This window comes from Dipodomys merriami, unplaced genomic scaffold, assembly GCF_024711535.1.
Source record: "Dipodomys merriami isolate MVZ:Mamm:240054 unplaced genomic scaffold, mDipMer1.0.p SCAF_30, whole genome shotgun sequence".
In the NCBI taxonomy this organism is placed as follows: domain Eukaryota; kingdom Metazoa; phylum Chordata; class Mammalia; order Rodentia; family Heteromyidae; genus Dipodomys; species Dipodomys merriami.
Window position 1 is genome coordinate 7,708,662 of NW_027204493.1, and position 26,873 is coordinate 7,735,534.

A 26,873-nucleotide genomic window follows, 5' to 3' on the forward strand; every position below is an offset into this window, starting at 1 on the left:
TCATTATTATTTTATGTCCAGGGCATTTGTCTCTGGAAAGAGTGTCATCTTAAGGATGTTCAAACATCACAAATGAACTCATAAATTTTGAGTGTGGTTTCACTACAGCCCATATGTAAGAAATTCAAAGAGATCATTTATTTTGGCAGCATATTTATCTATAAGACTATATAATCCATAAATATTTCTATATCATTTTCTCTTTCCTGTGCATGCACTGTGTGTGCGCATGAGATTTCATTAGGATCATCACTAAGGTATGAAGTATGGCCACTGAAAATCAGTTTCAGCACAGTTTCAACTTAACATTGGAAGGAATTCTCTAGTAATCTTGTATCATACTTCTTTAAATGATTTTTATGTTTCAAAATATATATAGCAAAACAAATACAAATGACGTTTTATAATTTGATTGCTGTGTATTAAGAAAAATTGACCTTAGAAAAACTTTGCCCTTCCATCGTCTTCTGAAATAATTTCGTGGGGAAGATAGATGTGTCTTTCTATATCATGATGGTTTCTAGAAAACTAAAAACGTGGGTCAGGCATCAAGTAATTTCCCTTCCCTCATAGCTACTTATTATCAACTTCTTCTTAAGCTATTATTCCCATGTGTGGTAGAGTTGAATAATTAATTATAGCACAAAGGTACCAGAAAAAAAGTCCACTAGGTATTTCAATCTAGAGATTTTAATAAAGAAAGAGAAATTGTTAAAAAAAAAAAAAAGATGTTAGAGAACTGAAAAAAAATCTCTGAAAAGAACCATGATGAGAATTATCTCCAGAGCCTACTGGCAAGTCTGGGGAAGGGGTAGTTAAGGCAATAACCTGTTGTAATGAGAACCCAGATATTGAACAGTGGCCCAGAGGAGTAGAAACCCAGACCACTGAGCAGGTGCTGCTCATCTTGTGTGGATACTTACAGGGTAATTGAAGTCATTCTGGATGGGTTTCTGGGAATCTGGACAAAAGTTGGCATTTGCATCCTTTGCTACTGCCAAGGGAGACAGTGGCTGCAGTAAGGTCAATAAGACTGTCAATCGAAATAGAATGAATGGAGCCTTTCTTTTTCTTCCTACATTCTGGCAGCATTTAATGGACCCTACCGGCAGAACTCAACAGAGAACCAGCTACTAGAGCAAAAATATAGTTTACAGAGTTCCATTACCCTAAGTCAGAATTACAGAAGAATGCTGCCGGCATGTGTGTTCCATAGTGTAATAGTGTTCCTAAGAATGTTCACATTCAAATCCTTGAAAACTATAAATATATTCATTGATACAGAAAAAGTCTTTGCAGATGTAGTAAACAAGGTGAGTTAGGGACTGAAGGGAGGTTGACTTAAAGGATTCAAATGTTTTTTTTTTTCCTTTCTTGCTATCGTTTCTAAAATATTTATAAGATATTTCTTTGTTGTGTTGTATGTCCCTCCCCCACGGAGGGACAATAAGAGCTTGTTAAACCAGCTATTATTAAAAAGACAGAAGATAACAAGTGTTGAAGAGAATGTAGAGAAGAGATGTGCTGGGGGTGTGTAAATGAATACTTTTGTGAAAAATTAACATGTATCTTCCACAATAATAATTAAATAAATAAATGAAACTAGATTTACCAGAAAAGACAGCAATATATATATATATATAAATTACATATATATATCTGTGTAGTATATATTACTATATATACACTATATGGTAGCATATATTATATACTAACATATAAAATTACATAATATTAAATTGGATAAAATAATTATATATATAATGGATAACATAATTATATATATAATTATATATATAATTATATTTATGTATATAATTAATACATATTTGTATATAATATATATATAATATAATATATAATATATATAATATATAATATAGTATATATAATATACTATATTATATATAATTATATATATAATTATATATAATTATTTATATATATAATTATATATTATATATAAATATAATTATATATAATATATAATTATATATTATATATATAAATATAATTATATAATATATATAATTATATATTATATATATAAATATATATAATTATATATATAACATAATTATATATAATGGATAACATAATTATATATAATTATATATTTATACTTTGCTATATCAATTGCTAAATTATATAGAGATTATGTATTTTAGTATAATAATATTTGTTAATATTTATATTAATTTATATTAATATATGAATATTATAGTATGTTCAAGAGATATCTATACTTTTCTAAGTTCACTGAAGCATTATTCACAATAGTCAAGGCATAAGATCAACCTAATAGATAAACAGGTGAAGAAAATGTGGTATTTGCATGTACATTAGTACATTGCATGTACTAATCAGCTATAAAAAAAGGTAGAAATACTTCCATTTGCAAAAAATGGAATGAACCAAGATGAATAATGAATAAACCCAGAGGACAAATACCATTTGAGTTCATTTATATACTGTATCTAAAAATGTCAAACGTATAGAAATGGAGTAAAAACGTGTTTGATGGGGCTTGGATGGGGGAAGGTTGGGAGGATGCTGGGAAAAAGCTAGCAAATGTCAGTTAAACACAGCGAATAAAATTTAAAGGAAAAATGTCAGAACACTGTCACTGGGGTTAGATAAACTCTAAAAAATCATAAGGGAATCTTCTGAGATAATGGGAATGTTCTACCTCATTTAAATCTGAGTGATTGTTTTACATCAACATGTAGCATACATGTTATACAGGTGTTTGAGCTCATCAATCTACAGATTGATGATATTATATTTTTGGTTTGGAAATAGAAAGGGGGTCAGGAGTTAAAGCATGCTGGCTGACAACTGCTAGCCTGAGTTCAGATGGTAAAAGTCATACCAAGGTTGAGACAAAGCAATACTAAGCAAAAAAGGTAAATCTGCATGAATCACAACTACCTGACTTCAAAATGTACTAGTTAACACATCATGGTATTGAATTTAAAACCAACAGAACGAAGGAACAAAATGTAAACATCAGAATGTAAGTTCAGAATTTTATCATCTACTGATCCCCAGCAAATCCTTCTTGGCAAGATTTGCATTAATTCAATTTGACAAGAATTCTCAAACTTTTGGTTGGCAACTCCTAGAATTATTTTTACCCCAGTTCCTTATTTGTTCATTTGCCAGAAATCCCCAACTGCTTTTGCTATATTCAAAATGGAGCCCAATATTTCTCCCTTATTGAAATCTTGAATAAAGTCTTAATACCATTTTAGCAAGTATCAGAATAATTTTTTAATCATTTATGCACATGTACTGGGCAATATATTTTAAGAACAAAAGCTTCAGTTCTTTAAGAATTACCAGTAATACTATCTAGGGAACTTTTATAATTAATGTGTGTGTGTATGTAATATGTACAGAATTGATCCACTTTATATAAGCGAAATGATAAGGCTAAATCAAAGAAATTTAGGGCATAGAACAATTTGTATTCAGCTTAATATTCCAGCCTAAACACTGAATATTTCAAATAATTATTATAATGGCACAATTAGTTGATAGCATAGCATTCTGGAATACCTCTACTATATGTACTTGCTAGTTTTAGAGGCAGCTTGTTCTTTGGATTAACAGTATCAGAAAACTAAAGGTTGATGATCTTTATGTTGTTAAAAACAAAGTGTGAAAAAATGTGATTAGGTTAGGACAATCAGATTAGCTTGATAAGCCTAACCAATGACCTTTAACCTCCAACCACTACAGTGAACATCATGTAAGTATACTTTGGAACATACTTTGCCAAAACAAAAAAAAAATGAAGTAATTACTTCAGAATTCTCCATTTAAAACAACCAACTTCCTTCTTCAATGGTATCTCATATTTTTATTTTTCTCAAAGAACAGGTTCATCTTCATCTGTTTTCTCAGAAAGACGAAAATAAGATTGGAAAAGTACACTGAGATTTGGATAGGTTTCAGGCTAAGAAACTTACTTTTAAATAAAGAATTGCCTATAAACTACTGAAAGAGGCTTGTGAGCTTTACTCTGTGATTTTGCTTCCATACTAGCTAGTGATAGTGTTAGACTTCAAGTACACACTTCTGAGTAATAAAATTCTTTATTTCTTTAAAAGCATATAACCTACTGACAGTTTCTCTAGTGCTTTTGATATTCCTAACAGCTTTAACTCAATATAAGAATGAACACTACTCACTCTGTTCTTCAAATACAGGCAGAATGAAACTTACAATGCATTGTATGAACATCATGCTCTGTTCATCACATGCTCAGTAAATATTCTAATTAACTAATTCACTAATATTTCTTTCTCTATTCCAAACGTTTTGCCTAAGAAGTCTAAGTTCAATGTATCCTTTTGTAAAATTCAATTTTAACTTAGTCATAAATGCAAAAAAGTGCATACATTGCTGAAGCTCCATGTGATGTTTTGATACATGTACACATTGTGCATTATGTAGATCAGATTAAGCATGCCTTTTTACAGCATTTCTCCTTTCTCTGTAGAGAAGTATCCAAAATCATTTCTTCCAGGTCTTTGAACTATGAAATACACCATTCTTGTCTACAGACATCCCATTGAGAAATGGTACATCAAGCTTTGCTCCTGTTTCTCAATACCAGGTCATTGATCTTTCTCCCTACACTGACTTTCTTCAGTCCCTGGTAACCTATTCTACTCCTACTTGTTACAAGACAACATTTTTAGAGCTCCATATATGTATGGAATTTTGCAGTACTTATCATTCCTTCCCTCACTGATTTCACTTAATATAATGATCCATGTGTTATTGCAAATGACAGATTTTTGTTCATTTTATACTTGAATAGTATTCTATTGCATATGTGTATCCTGTTTTAATGTTCATTCATCAGTTGATGGGTATTTAGGTTAGATTTCTTTTCCCTTTATCCTTGTTCTCTCTTTCCCTCTGTTTCTTTCTCTCTCTCTCTCTGCCTGCCTGCCTGCCTGCCTTCCTCTGGTGGCCTAAACTGTAATCGTCTTATTTACATTTTCCCACCTTGCCAAGCAGAGGCCACTGCATCTAATTATTGGTTGAAGTGGAGTGCCATAAACTTTGCCTTGGTCAGCCACCAGCCATGATCCCTCCATCTCTGCTTCCTGAAGTAGCTAGAGTTACAGGTTTGAGACATTGTGCCAAGATTAGGTTGAAGTATTTTTTTTTATCAAAGTATTCTTCCACTAAGCTCAGCTGTGCTTTTCTTTGGTGTTGAAATAACACAAGCATTCAAATAATCCCAAGTTGTGTATCTTGAGTAGGCTGATTCTTGGGAAAACTCTAGAATGCAGTCAGTTCTTACAGATTGGGTAGGTGGGGGAGGGTGAATAGGAAGAGATGGGAAGGGGAAACAAAGGAGAGGCAACAATGCTTGATAAGAAATGTACTCCTTATCTTGCCCATGTATTTGTAACCCCTCTGTAAGGTATTTTCACAATAATAAAAAAAACACGGTAATGTGATGGCTTTTATATTTGAGAAAAATGTGCCTCAATAGGGATTGGGGAAAAGGAGAAGTTCAAAAAAATATATTGAATAAATGTAATTAAAGGTTTGAGACAGATTCGTAAGTGGTTTAGTCTTCAGTCATACTACACTGAATGTGTCCAATCTTTCTGTAAGTGGTCAGCTGGAGAGAGGGGTGGGGAGGGAGAGAGAGAGGGAGAGGGAGAGAGAAAGAGAGAGAGAGGGGGAGGGAGAGAGAAAGAGAGAGAGAGGGAGAGGGAGAGAGAAAGAGAGAGAGAGGGAGAGGGAGAGAGAGAGTTCCTGTGGTGAGTCCTATGTTGCTTCCAGCCATGAATGAAACTGAAACAAGAATCTAGATCACACCAATAGCTGCTCACCATGAAAAGGAAAGAATACTGCTTTAGTTACTTCTTCACACATGCTCCTGTACCACTAAAGGTTTGGAGTAAAGATTTTACTTTATCTTGTTTTCCAACCTTATAAGGACCATTTGAAATCTAAAGGAGAGTGGGCTTTTCCATTTTACTTAGATATCCTTTAATATTTTAAATTAGTTTTGCAATTATCAATATAAATATTGTATTCACAAAACAACAGAGGACTTCACCCTACGGAGTTAGTTACCTGTAAATTGACTTAGCTAGTCTGCCAAGGCTGACTAACTCAGTGACTTAAATGTGTATTTTAATTGTGAATGGAATTAGTTTGAATTCCTTCGAGTTTTATTTTCATTATAAATCTTTCTATTTCCATTTTCTCTTTCATTTAATTATTTTTTAATCCTGTCAATCTACTGTAGATCTGATGAGAACATTTAAGTAATGTATGATTTCAACAGAGTAAAAGCACACAATACTAAATCTAATTTTCAGAAAAATGTTCTATATTGTTTAATTGACAAAGGACTGCACTTTTTATACTTTATACCACTTCATTTATTTCACAGTATAAAGCCAGGTGCTGGTGGCTCATGCCTGTAATCCTACTAGTTACTCAGGAGGCTGAGATCTGAGGATCTCAGTTCAAAGCCAGCTTGGGCAAAAAAGTCCCTGTGAGACTTAGCTCCAATTAACCACTCAAAAACTGGAAAGTGATACTATGGCTCAAGTGGTAGAGCACTAGCCTTGAGCACAAAGAGGCTCAGGGTTAACACCCAGGTCCTGAGTTCATGCCCCTCAACTGACAAAATAAAAATAAAAATATTTCACAGTATATTTTCTTTGAATTATCAACATGTCTATTCAGCTTCTGGAATTTTTACTGACTATCATTCAATCAAGACAACTGTTCCCAGCATGTTAAAATATAATAATACTTGCCATATGCTCATCTGGACAATGGTATGTAAAGTGCATACCATTTTTTACTTGTCTGATTAATCATTCCTTCTTCCTCTGTGGGGTTTTGATCCAAAGTAGCTTGCCCACTGATAAAATGAGGTATCCCTTACATTATGGTCAACTTACTGCTAAAAATCATAGCATTGTGGAATTAATCGTGTTTATGTCTTCAGCACAGTTCTGTAAATTCTGCTCTCAACAAATTTCTGCTGAAGATCAGAGTAGTAAAGAAAAATCTCAGTGGGCTAATGTTAAAAAATTATTAATAATCAAGTGTTTGTATTGTCAAAGAAAAAGAGGAACCAAGTTCTGTCTGCAGCAGGACTCACATCTCTGTCTGGAGAGACTCTCTTGCTTCATCTATATAAACAAGGATATTCTTTACTATCTAGATATGGGAGTGTATGCCCAGGGCAATGGTAAAAATTGGGGAGCCCAAAACAGCGAGTTTCAACCTGGGATCCACCCATCATTTACCTACTATGGCAAAACACCATAGAGAAGACAGTTTAAAAGCAACAAAATATACTTTTCACAATTCTAGAGGAATTTTAAGCATACTTGTTATTCAGAGAAGGACCACTTCTTAAAATACAGAAGAGAAAGGAGAAGGTCTCTGTAGCTTCTTTTATGAACATACCAATACTATTCCTAAGAATTCTACCTTAGGACTTATTCATTTCCAATTAATATTGCATTGGGGATTTGGGGCTTCAACTTCTGAAGTTTGGGGAACTCAAAACATTCAGACCATCACAACTTCCCTGGGCCTCTGTTTCCTAATCTGTACATTGAGAGCAAATAATGCACAAATAAACACAAAGATATAGACACACTTTGATGCTTGTGGTTGTCATGACTGCGGACATATTCTAGGTAGTTGTAGAAAGTTGTAAAGCAAATGGTTTAGGATTTGGGAAATGGCTGAGTCTGTTTCACACCTTAGTTACAACAGCACTTACACAACTGTGCATATTAGCCAACACTTGCAGAACTGATCACTAGATGAAAGAAACTGCTGAGGATAAATCATGTCTTCCCAAAAGGATGGAGAAAGATACACAAAGAGTGCAGAAAAAAGTGATGCGATATGAATTCTATTATTAATCACTTTGGATTCGGAATAAATCTACAGAGGATTTAGCTTTTCATTCATTTCCTTCTTAGAACTAGGTCCTCTAGTTTAAATTTTATAACGATGGTGTCATTTCCCAGGCATTTTTCTGATGGCGGCTATGGTTATGAAAATATTTTCAGACACACTCTAAACCTAAAGCAAAATGTAGAACATCTTTACTTTCTTTATTACAGGCTCCCTACTTAGCTCACAGATGTCTAATAATTGGGACATGTAACAAGACCTGCGAGCAATTTACTTTCCTTCAGTGACCTACATTATGAAACAATGCAATAAAGAGTTCCTGTACAATTCTGTTTGGTAGTTGCACAATTCTGGAAGAAAGGAGAAAAGAACACTTGCTTAAAAAGCTCAACAGTAGCAGATTTCACTTGTGAAATTTCTGTCTTACCCACCACACAAGTTGTCAGGCAGTAGGTTCTAGCTTGGGTCTAGTCCCAGTTTTTCCATTTACTAGGTGACCTTGGATGGGCCTCTGTGGAATAGGGTACCTGCTTTATGGAAATTTGTGGAGGATCAAATGTGATCAGGCATGTTGAAACCATCAAGTCCCATGCCAGGATAAGAATATGAGTGAGTGTGGTTGTGTGCAAGGAAAAGATATACAATTAGAATTCTGTGTTGCTTTTTTTTTTGCACTTCCCATAAAATCACATTTTATCTTGCTTTGGAAAACAATCTGAAGTGTTTTTTGTTTTGTAACAAATCCACATATAAACACAAATATTTATATGCTTCTTTTATTCATCGAGATAAACAAGCAACCGGGATTGCCACCATCAAACCAGGCTATTATTTTAATCCTGATAGTTTATAACACCAAAGGCTAGAAGTTTATGATGGTGCTCTTGATTTGCCTCACTATCCGCAGCAAAACAGCATAGGGCAGCAGAAAGCAAGGATAAGGACAGGGCTCTTTGGTTGTTAACTTCATCCGTTTTATATGGCAAAGCTTGAGGATGTATCGCTAAAGAGTCCAAGCACCAGTTTTAAAATATTCTTTCAGTTTTAGAACAAGTTGTTCCATCAGAATTGATTGCAAATAGTTTCCTAGGGTCCTTAAGCAGATTACCTACTTGTAGTTTATCAGCCATGACCTGAAAAATCATCCCCAAAAGGATATCTTCCCAGAATGGCATGTGTCAGTCTATGCCACAAGGCATCCTCTGGAGGTCTAGTGGTGGGGAAAACAAAAAGGAAATCTAAGTGCCAAAAGCTCTTTTCTGGTTGGTAGTGGTTGCTGGACCTCAGAGTTCATCTGGTCTGCCTGAGGCTGCATGGTGCTCTCTTCTTTGAAGTATTAATGCCCCTTTGGTGTCTGCTCAGCCTTCCGCAGGAGCTAATAGGCTTTTGCTTCTGAAGCCTGTGGCTCAGGGTGTTTATCTGACCTTGTAGAGAACTGAGATCCTGCACATGCCAGTACATGCTGCCTGTAACTTCAGCCCATCTCTGTAATCTGGACCTCTTCTTGAGAGGAGAGAATTTGGGATTTAACAGATACCAAATTTTATCCTGTCTGGATGTTGTTTTTTTTAATCATTAGCTTTTACTTTCACTAGAATCTGTTGTGTTTTTGTTTGTTGTTTGCTTTTCCAGTACCAGTGTTTGCACTCAGAGCTTCATGCTTGCATGGCTTGCTTGTTTAGTGTTTTACAACCTGAACCATGCCTCCAGCCATGGCTATTTTGGAAATAGAATCTCATGGACTTTTCTGCCCAGGCAGGCTTTGAACCATCATCCTCTGGACCTCAGCCTCCTCAGTAGCTAAGGTGTGAGCCATTGGTGCCTGACTAATTTTGCTTATTTGTAAAGCCACAGTACCACTTCCATGATTTTGCTTATTTTTTAATGGAAGTAATATATATGTATATATATATATATATATATATATATATATATATATATGTCTCCAATAGGTGCACAAAGCTCATGAATGTTCACAATACAGCTAGGCATATATTTTTAGATATGCATATTTCTGTATAAATACCACTGAACTCACAGAATGTAATATTACAAGCATCTATGACCAATAATTATACATTCACAACAAATTTCACAAGATTTCAATTTGTTTCTAAAACAGATGGATTTTATGTGTTTTGCACTTCATGATAATTCTGTTCAGATCCTTGTACAAGTCTCTTAATATGCATTTCTATAAATTTCCTGAATTATAGGGGCACTATCAGTAGACAATATCAATTTTTCAAAGTATTTCTACCAGTGTTTCATATTTCATATCGCCCCTTAGTAATGTATTAAAAATAAGCATTTACACAGTAAATCTTTTCATTTGTTGCCATTTTGCATAGTAAATAGTATTATCTTGGTTTTAATTTACATTATCTTGATTAATTATATTGTCTTTTGATATGAATGTCTGTTTTTTGGCCATCATATCTACCCAATGTCTGAATTTTAAAATGTCACCCAGGTTGTTTCAATCATCCATTTGCACACTCTCTAAATGTTGATGATGCCAATCTCTTGTCCATACATAAATTACAAATATCATCTTCCAGCAGATAGCTTGCCTTTTTTATTCTCCTAAGGATTAGTATCTTTCAATTAATTTAAAATACCAATTTTATTTTCCAATACTTTTTTTGTTTGCTTGTTTTTATGGTTTAGTGTTTTAGGTACCTTGTTGCAGAAAGCCACATGTAAAGTCATAAAAATACTCTTCTGCTTTCTTATTGATATTTTATATTTCTGTCTTTCCCATATCAATCTATATGTTCCATCTGTTGATCCCAAGATCATTTTAGAATATTTAATTTGATTTTAGAATATTTAATTTCTTTTTTAATTTTTAATTTTATCATTAAGATGCTGTACAGAGGGGTTACAGTTACATGTGTCAGGCAATGAGTACATTACTTGTCAATCAATGTTACCCCTTCCCTTCCTTGTTGTTGTTCCACTAGCCCTTCCCTCCCCCACCTCCCACACACCTTTTCCCACACCCCATTACCCCCCACTCCTCCCACCCAGCCCAAAGTTGTAAAGTTCATTTCCAATATACTGTCCTGTGGGTATCCTTGTTGCAATGGGTCATCCTGTGTCCTTGTTTCAGCGTTTTGTTATTCTCCTTCCCTTCCCCAGATTAGACATAAATATATACAAGATGCAGGGTACCAAAATCGAGTATAGCGACAACAGGGGATATGCCATAGGGGAAAGAACATACAAAGGAAGCAACAACAAGAAGAAGAACAAATATATAAAATCACACTGTACAATGTACATACTGTACTGTACACTGCACCTGAATAAACTCTCTTGAACCATATCCAAATAATGAAAGTGCTAATTGTCTCCGAAAAGCTCCTACTGAATGAGCTCCTGGATGATTACCAGCAGAGTTACATGAGAAGGATGACACATAGCTAATGAAGGACATGGCCTCAGATTTAAACAGGCTGACGCCAGAAGCCATCTTCCCCATTTTAAAATGACTACTTCTGTATCATAGTGGTCAAGACATCTTGGTTCAAAAGGCTGACATTCAAAATTCAGGAGTTCAAGAGCAGAACTGTTATGTGGAATTCTTCCAGTGATTCAAATAAGTTGGATTATCAATTTTAAAAAATAATTTAGTCTAAGACCTAACTTTGCTTCTCAAAATGATGATAAAATATATAATGCAAAAGGCACCATTTTGACCCTTTGTTGTATGTGTTGAGGGCACTCATACACATAGGTGCACGTGTACACAGCAGTTAGTTCCATCCATCTTCAGAACGTTTTTCATTTTCCACAACTGAAATCCCTATTAAATCCCTATTAAATAGTAACTCCTCATTTTGCCCCTTTCACCAGCCAAAATTGTGTTTTTTTCCTCTGCAGTTTTTGGAGTCAAATTCAGAATCTTTACTTACAAAGCAAATATTTTGCCACAGAGCTATATCTCCTAACCCTTGTTCTTAAAAAGTTTTTTTTTAATCTTTAAGTAGATATACAAAGAGATTTCAAAGCCCTCATTTATATGACACAGAGTCCTGATGCGTAGCTTAGACTGGCATTGAAATCAATAGGAACTAATGTTGACATTGAACTTCTCAGCCTCTTGTCCTTACCTCATGTGCTACAATTACAGGTGTATACCCCCACACTCGGGCTCTGATTTTTATTTCTATGAATGCAACTGTTCTATTATTCACCTTGTGGAAGAGGAATCTTAGAATTATTGTCTTTTTGATGATGTTAAGCGAAATGAACCCCAAGATAGGGACACAAGTGGTTTTATCATTCTTGCTGTTGTTTTTAATGTACTTAAAATGTACTGTGTGATTTTTTTTGTTTCTGTTTTATGTTCCTCACCCATGGTATAACCCCTGTTTTCATTGTATTTGGTTCTGGTGCCCTGAATCTTGTCTATACATTTTTCTAATTTGGGGAAAAGAAATAACAAAATGCTGAAATAAGGATACAGGTTGACCCAATGTCACAATGAGATGTACAAGACACTATGGTGAAAACAAATTTTACAACTTTGGGGGGGAAGGGAAGGAAGAATTGGGAAGGTGGGGAGGGAAGGAATTGTAGGGGAAAACAAAGGAGGAGGTAACAATGCTCAATAGGAAATGTACTCATTACCTTACTCACGTAACTGTAACCCCTCTGTACAGTATCTTTACAATAAAATATATATTAATAAAAATAATTATTGTCCTTTTAAGAGTAGCATATTTCACTTAAAATAACATCTTCAAGGTTCATTATGGTGTAGCACTATATCTGAATTTCCCTCCTCAGGCCCAAAAATATTCTGTAGTATGCATGTATTATATTTTCTTTATAAAGTCATCAATCCGTATGAGTTACTCCCATCTTGTCTCTATGGTGGATAACACACACACACACACACACACACACACACACACACACACACACACACACACACATGGCTGTGTAATGGCTGTTCAAGTCCTCATTTACAGTTTTGGGGAATGTGTCTTACTCTGGGTGTGCTACTGTAACAGAAAAGCTGGAAGTGAATAATTTGTAAAGAACAGGGACTTATTCCCTCACAGTCATGGAAGCTGGGAAGTCCAAGTTCGAAGCAGCAACATGGGGCGTGAGTCTTCTCACTACTCTGTCATATGATGGAAGGGATAATGGCAAACCAAAGAACATCCTGCCCCACAGGCCCTTGTCTCGGGCAGCCCTCTTAACCTAAACACCTCTACAAGGGCTTCTTGTTACTATACTGTTACACTGGAGACTGGGTTTTCCAAACAGGAGTGTGCAGATATGCTCAGAGGTAGAGTGGCTAGCTCATGTGGTAATTTGTTTTTTTTTATTAGAACACTTATAATATTTCCCACAGTCATTGCACCATTTTATGTTCATACCAGCAATGCATGAATTGCAATTATTGTGCCTTCTCAGGAGTATTTGCTAATTTTTCTTTTCTGGATAATAGTCATACTAATGGTTGTAGTGGTAGCTCATTGTGGATTAATCTAGTGGCATGGAGCATCATTTCATGTTTGTTTTTGTTTTGGTGTATATGTGTGGGCACATGCAAACCTGTATAAATGTATGGTTTAAGGATTTCTACATAGAAGTTGTTATTAAGAAAGAGCTTCCTTTCTGCTTTAGTTGACTCTTCTTCTTTCTTTTTTTTCTAATTGTTCTGATTAGGGCATTCAGTACTTTTTTGAACAGAAATGATAAAAGTGCTTATTTTGCCTTCTTGCTGATCTTAGAGGAAAATCATTTTAGCATTTCGCCATTGAGTATGATGTGACAAATTTTCATGAGTGATCTTTGTTGAATCACAACAGTTTCCTTCTATTCCTAAATTGTTGAATTTTTCCTACATTGTTCAGCTTCTTACTTTTTATAGCAGGGAGTTGAATTTTTAAAAAATGTTTTTACTGTATCAGTTGAAATAATAATGTGCCTCTATACTTCATTCTGTTAAAATAGTATATTATATTGATCCATTTTTCACATGTTGAGCCCATTAACTTTGCATTATATTAGCAATTGATTTCAAGCTATTTCCTTAAATTAAATTTCAGTTCTCTTGGCTGTACCGTGGTGGTAATACTAATACCTACCATCATTGTTGAGACTATTAAGTAAACAATGCATACAAAGCACTTAGTACTGTGTCTCAACTTTTACATTCAAACATGGTGGCTGTCATCATTAGTGCCATGATCAGCCCCATCTGATTTTTTAAAAAATAAAGCTAACAGCAAGCAACAAATTAATGAAATTTCATAGAGAGAGAGAGAGTATACATATACTTTGAAACATTGCATTTAAAACTTTTTTCATTCTTAACTGCCTCTAGAAAAAATGAACTGGAATAGAGGATGATTTACATCCAACTCCTCAATAGCTGAGCTCAAATACCTCGGCCTACAACTGAAAAATAAATCATTTTCCTGGTCCTTAGCTCCAGATATTATGTTTTGACTCCTACAAGAAGGATCCTGAGCTGAACACTGGTGGCTCTTTCCTGTTACTTACACCTTCTTACTCAGGAGGCTGAGATCTGAGGATCACAGTTCAAAGCCAGCCCAGGCAGGAAAGTTCAAAGGACTCTGATCTCCAATTAACCACCAGAAAACCAGAAGTGGCATGTGGCTCAATATGGTAGAGCACTAGCCTTGTGCAAAAGAGCTCAGGGACAGTGCCCAGGCCCTGAATTCAAGCCCCACAATTGACAAAAAAGAAAAAAAGAGGGATTCTGTGTCATCTGCCATCGTAGTCCTGAGGCGTGATGGAAAGATACTTAAGGAGGCAAGTGAGAGATGAAGTCTAGGTTAAGAAATAAGAAAGGAGATAGGCATGTGAAAAAACAATGAGAAGAGCAGTTCACTCAGGATACTGTTTGTAGCCACAGTAAGAAGCAATGAAATCCTCAACATCTAGCACTCACCCTATGACCCTGTCAGTCACAACACCCAGTCTCATCCTTCCTTTACTTCTTGATGTTCACATGTCTCTGCTCTTCTCTCTCATGAAGGAGTGAGAAGTAAATAATGCAGACCATAGAGAGTAGCTCACTCTTGCAAAGAAAATAAACTATCAAGTTTAAGAAGATAGTAGGACTATTAGTAAATTAAAACTATTCTTCTTTCTCATTGCAATGTTGGCAGAGACTAGACTGTTAATGCCTGTGTTTTATAAACCTCTCCGATGCTAAGCTCAATAATTCTCAGACCAGCTAGTCATATGTGTTTCATCACATTACACCATGTGTTTTATGTTTTACATTCTAATAATCCCGTACTCAACTTCTATTTTTTCACTTTCAAATTCTCTCATAGTGTTGATGATCTAGTAGAAGAACTAGGCAATGAATACTCTAAAATATACACTGTTTAATAAGAAGGCTATGATACTTGCCCTAAAAGAACATTTGAGTCATTTTTGTCTTTTCTTTTTATTTTGTGCTGGTTCTGGGGATTGAATGTAGGGCTTGGATGCTATTCCTGAGCGTTTGTACTCAAGGCTGGCTCTCTACTATTGAAACCACAAGTACACTTTTATTTTTTTTGATAATTCATTGGAGATAAGAATCTCATGACTTTCCTCTCTGGGCTGGTTTTGAGCCATGATCCTCAGATTTCAACCTCCTAAGTAACTGAGTAGTCGGTGGCATGAGCCACTGACTTCTGATTGTGAGTAGACATTTAAAATGAGGAGCTGGGTGACGTAGAGGGCCTAGCAATGATCTCATCTTTCTATCTCTCTCTGAAGGCATATATTTTTAAGGAATTTTGTTTCAAACCAAGGAAGACAACACTATTTCTTTCCCATCACCTTCCAGAATGGCAAGGTCAAATTCTACTAAGAGCCTCTCATCAGGAGAGCCTACTTAACTACCTAACTAGCATACAATCTCCAGAAACATACTGCCATATGCTTTACAAAGATGTACCAACATTCTTAAATAAAATGTGTCTCAGTAGGTTATAGCCAGTCTCCATATTCGAATTGCCAGCTTAGGCTCAGATCCAATTAATTTCTAGTTTTATTTATAAGTTAATGGTCTTTAGCCAGATAGATCCCCACCCCACCCCCGCCTCCATCTATTTACCTATCTACTGAATCTTATGTTCTTTGAGCTGTTCTCAAATTTATGATCCTCCTGCCTCTTCCTCCCAAATTCTGGGAATAGATATGCTCTACCATGCCCAACAGTTTTAGCCAGGTAGTTATTCAATAGCTAAATCTTAGAAAGTTAAGGGGGAAATGAATGTGCAGTGGGATAATTATTCACCATGATATGATATAGAAAAAATGAGGTAAGTCAGGAGAGCAAGAGTTTACAAAACTTCAAAGAAGGTAATTCCGTTTCCAAGGTGGAATCAAGAGTCATGCCATGTCCGGTCATGTAGGAATTCTATGAAAGTTTTTCAAGGGAACTTGCAAAGGAACAAAAAGAGGAAAACAACAGTAATAAGTTTAACTTCTGGAATTAACTTTTTCCTCCTTACCTAATCATAGAAATTGTGAATTTGCCTCTGTCTCCCCCATGAATTCCTAACTCCTGTAGAATTTTTCCCTTTTGTCCTGTTTTGTTTCTGAGATAGGGTTTTACTAGGTAACTTAAGATGACCTGAAATTCAACCTCTTCATACTTCAGCCTCTAGAGTGCTCGAATTACAGCCAGTGTGCCAAGATACCTGACTGCAAGCATTCTAATTCCTCAAGCGGTTCCATAATAAGCTGTAGAAAAAATGTGTGGATATGCCTAATTAAAAAATGACTAAAGAGAACTTTAAAAATTCTATCATCAAAAGAGCTATTTCAGTGAAAAGATCATTAGATTATATATTTATAGCCAAGTAAGATGAAGAAGATAATGATGAGAAGTGATACAGTCATCAATCAGGAAGGGTGTGGATGATTCCTAGAATAATACTCAGATCATTGCCTGAAAGGAAACTCTGAGCATCTCTAGAGCAATGAGCTGAGTCTTTCCCTTGCTGGATATTCTTTGATAATGTGTTTAAATTAAGTCTTATTTTACATACAACAATTGCCTTGGAAGACATATCAATAATGAGTATCATTTGCTGAGCACTGAGCTATTTTCCATGTCTATTTTGTTATTATGTCTTCAACAACATTTTGAGGTAGCTATGAATGTTGGAAAGTTTAGGATGACCATGCACAGCTCCTGAGTCTGAGAATTCTAATTCAAAATCAGTGTTAACTCAAATGTCTATGCCGCCAGCAATTACACTATGTTGTTAGGAGTCCACATTTTCTTACTTGTTCATTTTTTCTCCCCTAACATTTTCCAGACTTGAAACAAGATAGAGGGCTTTTGCTTTGATGTAATTTTAAATACTTTAAAGGATTCTAGAAAAATTTCTATACAGTGTACATTCCTTTTCTGACATGGTTAGCCTCAGAATTCAATAAGACAAAGGATATTGTGTAATAAAGATAACACATTTTCCTTGGGGGCATAGTGTTTTTTTAAGACATTTTGAGTATTGTAAAAAAATTAGAAGCTATTAAAAATGACAGTATAAGAAAGAAGATGGGCAAAGTTTTGACAAGATAGCATGATCACTCTCCTGATATCTGTGGCGTGTGTACTCCCATGCCCAACAGATCCATCAATATTTTCTTCAGACAATATGCAGTTACTTTTCTAACTCCTTTCCCTACATGCCCAGGCATGTGATCAACATTACATGAGCTCCAAATGATAACTTCCTGTGTAGTAAAAGGACAGTCTATATAGTCTCTATGGTTCAACCTAATCCCACTATCCTTGAAATTTCTGCTTTTTGTTTTGAGTTCAGTTTAGTTGAGTTCAGTTATCTTGTAGGAACTCATTAGGACAAATCAATTTAAAGCATAAGTCAGACTGAATAGATTCCAACAGAATTTATAGTAATGTGGGACAAATGGCCAGAACCAGTATATCCTCCCTGGATCTTATACTACAATGTTAGACAGACAGACAACCATCACAATACATAACGCAGATATGTGGTTTGCCAGACAGTGTGATTTATGCTGTATTCGTTTCTTAGATCTCTACAACAAAATATCGCAAAAGTTATTCTTTCATGATATGGAGACTAGAAGTCCCAAGTCAGGGTGCACCCCTGTGCACCCTCTAGAGCCTAGGGAGAATCCCTACTCTCTTCAGGGCTTCTAGTGGTGTCTGCACATGCTTCTGGTTCCTTCCTGTACAGCTTTACTGTTCTCTCAGCTTCTGTCAGTACATAATGTGCTCCCGTGTGTCTGTGTCTGCACCTGTGTTTTCCTCTTCTTATAAAGACACAAATCATTGGATTAGAGAACCACACTAACAATCTCAACATAGCTTGATTAAATCAACAAAACCCTGTTTCCAAATAAAAATACCATTCATAGGCAATAGAGGTTTAAACTTCAACATATCACTTTAGGGGACACAATTCTACCCATCACATATGCCATGAGAAAAAAAATGAAGCAGGAAGCTCAATAGGAAGTGTGGGCAGGTAAGATTCAGGGAAGTCATGTGTGGTACGAAATGAGTAGCCACAAGAACTGAATGAAACAAAGACATTTATGTAAAAATTAAAGATGGGAGTTTGTCTGAGGCTGACCGAACAGGAACAGATGAAAGGTTCTGATACAAGACAGAGTCAAAGACCAGCAAAGAGCTGAATTCAAGTGAAGAAAGAATGAGTTGTTCTAAGAAGAACCAGGAGAGTCAAACTGTAAAGACACTAAACTTTATTGCAAGAGATGGAAATCCCTCAGAAGGTTTTGAACAAAGCATAACATGACTGACTTACATCTTTTTCTTAACTTATCGTAGATTAGATGTACAAGGGGGAGGTTATTGTTACAGTACCCGTGTGCGTACAATGTATCTCAATCATCTTTACCCCTCTTTCCCTCCTTTTCTTCTCTCCCCTTCTTAGAACAATGTCAATTGTTTCATTTCTCTATTTTTATACAATCAAATGAACCAGGTTAACAACTTTGATCAACCACAACCCCCCCCCCCGATTTAGCCTTCTCTCCTGCTGCTGTTACCCACTCCCATCCCCAATGGTGCCTGTTTGGACTTCGATCTTAACAAGACCTCTTTGCCAACCAACCTAAATGGCAAGAGATACCAGTAGTTTGTTAGTGAGGATAGTAATAAGTAATTAATTGCAGGTTAACTTTTGAAGGTGGAGATAATTAATTGATAAATTGGATGCAGGGTGCAACAGAAACATGGGTCAAGAATGATACAAGGTTCTAGCTATAGTAATTTTAAAAAGATGGTGTTAATAAACAAGATGAATGTAAATTTAGTAGCTACTTAAGAGGAAGTTGAAAACCATTGCACATACTAAATTTCAGATTTGTTTTTGGAGACATAGTGGAAACTTCCAGTGAGGAGTTAGACATATGAATTGAACGTAAATGAATTGGAAAATAAACTCACCTCCTCTGAGCTTTACCTTGGTTGGTGGTCCTGCAGAACTAGCCTATATTACAGTGTCATCATGAGTCTGAAGAAAAGAGTGTTTTATTTGCTTATCCCAGAGGAAAACTGGAGGAATTATAATGCTTTCTCCTGATGGAACTTCATTCATTTATTCAATAAATTAACTTTTTAGTCTAGCAGTTATAGAAGGATATGTTAAAAAGACTTCCAAAGGGTGAGAGTCCAAATTTTCCTATTTATCCTGAAGGATCTTGGGATCTAATCATAATAAGAAATTATAGATTAGCGAAATGATCTAATTAGAAGATAAAAGCAGACGAGTCCACATATTCATGGCAGAGGACGGAAGTGGCAGTAGGAGGCTGACCTTTATGTCTTCCAAGGAAAGGGCTGCCATGGATTTTGCCAGAGAATGGTATCCAACACACCCACATCACATCTCTGTTTTTGCCTGGGCTCAGGGGACAACAGCTTTCTGCACAAAAGAAGACATGCCTACCAACGCATGTTCTCCAACAAGAGTAAGTGTTCTAAGGCTCAGCAGCACTAATGAACACATATGCATTCTGCAGGAAATGAACACAGAAGCATATGTTTGTAGGACTGTAGAAGACAGCTGAATTCAAGCATCTATGCCAGAAAAAGTATCCAGTGATTTTGCAGGCTTCTCTTAAAATACTAGAAGAGAAAGGATTGATCTTGAAGTCCAAGGTTGGAGTCCAGAAGCATTTTTTATCTTTAGTTTCTCTTTCATCTCTCTTAACTCAACCTTTATTTCCATAACAAGGAAACAGGAAAATAGTTCAGTATAGATATATATCTTCTCGGCTGGGAATGTAGCTCAGTGGTAGAGTGCTTGCCTAGATATATATCTTCTCTGCTACACACATCTGGGTTGTTAAAAGATTCTGTAAATGTTCAAGTGCCTTTAAAAAATGAAAAATGTTACATAGATCTTAGTTAACTTTTCCATGCTATGATTTAATGGAAGCTTTTTATTTCTCCTTTAAAGTATTCATGGAATCAGTCTGTAGAAAGTTTACTGGTAACTTAAACAAAGGAATAAAAAAATGCTTAGTTATTTCCTCTTTCATTATGTTAATAGGTGCAAAATCCAAAGCGCTTGATTTTTAAAGCACTTATTCATATCCTATTCAATGGACTCCTAATATTATGGCTACCAGAATTTTTAATACTTGTTAGATTTTTGGTATCAATTTATAGCTGGCAAATTATAATTAAATTCCTTAGGATATTAAAGGTTTTCTATAAGCCAGAAGAATGGTAGCTTGATATAATGGAATCACCACAAATTTCAGTGTGAGGCCTCTATCTAAATGTATAGGTTGTTTTTCACTAACTCTCTGACTTAGAGCAACTGCTACTTCTAGAAGCCTCAGTTTCCTCATGTATAAAACTGACAATGATACTACACCAGAAACTTGAATTTTTACATGAACATTGTTCTAAATTAACAAACCATAACTGAATATAAATATGAGACACAATGTTTATAGAACAATTAAATTAATCTGATTAATTTTCCCATCACCTTGCTCATCTGCCATATTGTCTCACCACAGTTGACACTTGAAATTTAGTGTTATTTTGATATATATGTCATTATTGAATATAGTTATTCTGCTGTGCAATCAATTGCACATTTCCCCCATCTAGATGAACCTTTGTACCCTTTATCAATGACTTACCTCCATTCCTTCCTTCCTCACGTCTCCATACCCACCCAGATCCTTCTCTCTGTCTCTCTTTCTCTCTCTATCTTGAGTCAAAGTCTCCTTATTTAACTCATGTTAGCCTGGAAGTCATAATCTTCCTTCCACAATCTCCCAAGTACTAGGATTACAGTAGCTTCCACACTCAACTCCATCAGTTATTTTTCCACTATCTAGTTCTATGAGCTAAAGGTTTTTAGGTTTCACACACAAGTGAGATCGGGCAATGTTTGTCATTCTATGCTTGTTTAAATTCACTTTGCATAATGGACATCAATTCAAGTATATATCATAAATGTCAGAGTTCTTTGCTGAGACTCAATACATTGAGTATAAATACAACATTTTGTTTATATATTCATCTGTTGATGGATATTTAGGTTGAGTCTATATCTTGACTATTGTGAATAGTGTTGCAATGCACACAGGATAAAAAGCCTTCAACATATTGATTTCAACTTTTTCATATATATATGTATATATTTTATATCTTTATATGCTATGTTTTGAAGGACCTCCACACCATTTTCCTAGTAGATACACTGATTTATGTTCTCAACAACAGAAGACATTCCTCTTTCCCTGTACCCATACCAACACTTATCTTCTTTTTTTTTTTGATAAAAGCCATTCTAACAGTTGTGAGGTGATAATCTAATTATGGCTTTAATTTGTATTTCCCTAAGGACTAATGATGCTAAGCATTTTTTCATATTCTGTATTTCTTCATTTGTGAAATGTATATCTTAAATCCTTTGCCCTTTTTAAAATTCAGTTCTTTTGTTGCCATTGGGTGTGTGTGTTTGTGTGTGTGTGTGTTTGTCAGTCATGGAGTTGAACTCTGAGCCTGGGCGCTGTCCCTCAGCTCTTCAGCTCAAGGCTAGAGCTCTACCACTTGAGCCATAGTGCCACTTCCAGTTGTCTAAGTGGTTCATTGGAGATAAGAGTCTCACAGAGTTTCTTGCCTGGGCTGGCTTTGAATTGTGATCCTCAAATCTCAGCTTCCTAACTAGCTAGGATTATAGGTGAGAGCCACCAGCGCCCAGCTTGGGTTGCTGTTTTTTTAAAAAAATATATATTATAACAAAGAATAAACATATTTTCTCTCATTTAGTAGGGTTTATCTTCACTATGCTGTTTCTTTGCTATACAAAGATGGGTTTGGTGTTGTTGACTTTTGTTTTTGTAGTATGATGAAATGCATTTATCTGATATGCTTTTGTTGCCTACACTCTTGGAAGTATATCCAAAACAACATAGAGCAAGTCAATGTTTTAGAGTTTATCTCCTATATTTTCTTTTAGTATTCTTACAATTTCAAGACTTACATGCAAGTCTTTAATCTAGATTCTGGTTGTTTTTGTATATGCATGAAATGTGGGTTCAATTTTAATATTTTGCATAGATATCCAGTTTTTCCTACATCATAAGACTTATATTTCCTCAAAAGATTACATTTATGTACATTTTCCTAAAGACTTATCTTTTGTAGATGTAGATATATGATACATGATATAGATATCTATTTATTTATATCTATAGATATGTTATACATAGATAGATATAGAGATATAGATACATCCATAAAGACATCAAGAAATGCTGATTACTTCAGCTTTACTGATTAATTCAGTAAATTACTGATTAATCCAGTAATGTTACACAATACAAAATCAGCAAACAGAGATCAGTAGAATTTCTATCTACCACTCATGAACCATTCACAATTTTTAAAATCCCATTTGCAATAGAAACCAAAGAAAATTAAAACACTTATATGTACATCTAATAAAGGAAATGAAGGTGCTAGAAACTTAACATTATTAGACACTTGCAAAAGAAATGAATAAAGAAAATATAGAAAGATAGCTAATGTCCTTTTGTTAAAAGGTCAATGCTTCCCCAAGCACTCTACAGATCCAGTGCTATTCCTATCAAAACTATAATGTCATTTTCTACTAAAGGTAGAAAATACAATACTTAAGTTACATGGTACAACAAAGCTCCAAAGTTCTCTAGACCAAATAATAATGCAGAGGGCATTCCTTATATACATTGACTTTAAGATATATTATAAATCAATTATAATTTAAAAAACAGCAGGCTGATGGCATTAACACAGAAAAACTTTCCAGTGGTACAGGAAAATTGTGTTGACAACTAATTACAATAAATTAATAGAGAGCAAATATGAAATAAATGACAACTTCTGACTAATAATGGTTATTAATTATTGTCAAAGGCAGCTGAAAAGTGAGGTATTATTGAAATTGACAAAGAAGCAATGTATAGTTATATACTAAGAGATTTTAAAAGTCCCAAATATCAATACCAAATTTCAAACTCTACTACAAAGCCATAGTAATCAAAACAGCTTGGTACTGGCACAAGAACAGACCTCAGGACCAATGGAATAGAATTGAAAACCCAGCAATGGGCCCACAGACCTATAGCCATCTGATCTTTGATAAGGGAGCTGAAAAAATAGAATGGAAAAAAGACAGCCTCTTCAGTAAATGGTGCTGGCAAAATTGGTTAATCTCTTGTAGAAAACTAAAGCTAGATCCTTATGTATCATCCTGCACCAGAATCAACTCCAAATGGATCAAAGACCCCGGAGTCAAGGCAGACACCCTGAAAACATTACAGGATGGAATAGGAAAAACCCTAGGTCTCCTTGGCACAGGCTGAAATTTTCTTAATAGAGACCCAGAAACACAAGAAGTCAAAGAAAGGTTGGACAAATGGGATTGCATGAAATTGCAGAGCTTCTGCATGGCAAAGGACATAGCTAGCAAGATCAATAGAAATTCCATGGATTGGGAGAAGATCTTCACTAGCCATAAAACGGACAAGGGTCTCATATCTAAAATATACTTAGAACTCAAAAAATTAAATCCCCCAACAACAAATCCTTAAAGAAACAACTGCCCAATAAGTGAGTGGACTAAAGACTCAAAGAGAAAGTTCTCTGAAGAGGCAATAAGAATGGCCAATAGACACATGAAGAAATGCTCAACCTCCCTAGCCATAAAAGAAATGCAAATCAAAACAACATTGAGATATCACCTCACCCCAGTTAGAATGGCTATAATCAAGAAATCTAATAACAACAGTTGCTGGAGGGGATGTGGCCAAAAGGGAACCCTACCGCATTGTTGGTGGAAGTGTAAATTTGTTCAACCACTTTGGAAAGTAGTATGGTGGTTCCTCAAAAGACTCCACATAGAGCTCCCCTATGACCCAGCAATCCCAGTTGTGGGCATTTACCCAAAAGACCATACTAAAGCTACCAGCACAATTATGTTTATTGCAGCATTATTTACCATAGCTTAGATATGGAACCAACCCAGATGCCCCTCAGTAGATGAATGGATCAAGAAAATGTGGTATATATACACAATGGAATTCTATGCCTCCATCAGAAAGAATGACATTGCCCCATTTGTTAGGAAATGGAAAGACTTGGAAACATTATATTAAGTGAAATAAGTCAGGCCCAAAGAAACATAGGTCCCATGGTTTCCCTTATTTGCAATAACTAGTATATGTCTGAGACAAGCAAAAATGATCAGATAAGTTAATGTTAGGTAAAATGAACCCCAAGATAAGGACTCAAATGGTTTTTCTTTCTTGTTATTGTTTCTAACATATTTATAAGATGATTCCTTTGTTGCTTTGTATATCCCTCCCTGATGGTATAACCCCTGTTTTCACTGCATTTGATGTAGGTATAATTTGGGGAGGGGAAGGGAAAAAACAAATTGTTTAAATAGGGATACAGGTGGACCCATTGCAACAATGAGATGTACAAGACGTTATGTCAAAAAACAAACTTTACAACTTTGGCAAGGGGGTGGGGGGAGGCGGGAGATCGGAAGGGATGGTAGGGGAAAAACAAAGTAGGAGGCAACAATGCTTGATAAGAATGTGTTCATTACCTTGCCCATGTAATTGTAACCCCTCTGTATGGTATTTTCACAATAAAAAATAAAATAAAATAAAAAGTCCCAAATATAAATATAAATAGGTATGTATAAATGAAATGATTGGGCCATAATTAGAAGAAACAAGACTATTATACAACCTTGAATATCTTATTTTGTTGGTTATCTTTAACATAGACTTTCAAGAAATTTGGAAAATATAAATTAAAGTATGAGGAAGACAAGCAGGAACAAGAGGTAAGCAAAAGGCTCATGGAGAATGTGTGCTCATAACTCATATGAAAGGTAAACTTTTTTTGCTTTTTTTAAAATAAGTTCTTTTATTGTGAAATACTGTACAGAGGGGTTACATGAGCAAGGTAATGAGTACATTTCTTATCAAGCATTGTTGTCTCCTCCTTTGTTTTTCCCCTACCATCCCTTCCCTCCCACTTCCACAACTACACCCCTCCCCAAATTGTAGAGAAGTTCATTTTTCAACATCTCATTGTCACAATGGGTCAACCTGTATCACTATTTAACCATTTTGTTTTTCCCTTCCCCAAATTATACCAACATCAAATACAGTGAAAACAGGGGTTATACCATGGGAGAGGAACATATAAAGCAACAAAAAAAATCACATGGTACCTTATCAATACATTAGAAACAATAGCTATCTTGGGGTTCATTGCGCTTAACTTCATTTTATCTGGTCATATGTACATAGCTTTTGACCTTCTCTACTTGTCCCAGACATATACTAGTTATTGCAAATAAGTAAGCTAGGCCCAAAGAAACATAGGTCCCCCCCATAGTTTTATGGGACCTATGTTTCTTTGGGCCTAGCTTACTAAATTTAATTTTATTGTCAAAGTGATGTACAGAGGAGTTACCATTACATACAGAAGGAAGTGAGTACATTTCTTGTTGAACAATGTTCAACAATGTTTGACATTTAAAATTAAATATAGAAACACTTTCTTGGCAGTGTCCATAAAACTGAACTTCGTCTTCATATTCTCTTAGGAAAAATAATGTCAGTAAACCAGTGTTCTCGCACATGGGAAGCTCTTAGGGGAGGATGTAGGAGGATCTTCCATAACACTGTAGCCACACACGCTTACTCCATGCACCAAGCACATAGATCCACATTCCACCAAGAGAAAGTCGAAGGAAAGGAATACTCCCTCCACTATATAATCAGAGCTCAGAGTAACTAAAGAGTGACTCTTCATAGTGACTCTAATAGCCCATGTTCTCCCTACCACACTCAACCTAAGTGGACTTTTTTTCAAAAGCCCTTCAATATTATTCCCAAGTGATCCGAAGATGCTTTCTAATAAAGGTGTCTGCCACTTCCACCAGGCAGTCATTTTCTTCCAACTTGTTTCCAATTTTTTTTTTCTTTCCAATTCACCCTCCTTCCGGCCTAAGGAAAATCTAGGGTTCACGTTAAAAGGCTGCAATCTACCTCAAGTATTCAATACTGTTTTTCTTCACTGCAGCATCGTTGGCCTTGTTAATGAGGCCCTTGGGGGGGGAGTTCGTGGTTGCCAATGCCTCTCTTACCCTGGTAGCTGATTACAACCAAGGCACCAAAGGCTTCGGAGAGTTTATTACCATATGTTCTATTTCCCTTTTTAGCACTGTTTGGGCTCTGTGTACAGAGACAAGAGGCAAAGTACTTCCTACAGTCAGCCTGCAGCAGTTTTTAGAAGACGATGAGCTATAACAAGAACGCCGAGCTCCATTAAAGACTGTCTGGAAGAGAATGTTCTACTTCCATGTTTCGGCACACCATGCTATATCCCTGTTAAA

General features: G+C 35.5%; 1 long non-coding RNA gene across 1 annotated transcript; it reads left to right on the plus strand.

Moving 5' to 3' along the window:
* The first annotated feature begins 1,239 nt into the window (after positions 1-1,239).
* LOC138840662 (uncharacterized) lies at positions 1,240-26,873 on the plus strand. The gene is made up of 3 exons (XR_011376190.1): positions 1,240-1,313; positions 25,251-25,310; positions 26,700-26,873. It is a non-coding gene; the product is annotated as an uncharacterized lncRNA (long non-coding RNA).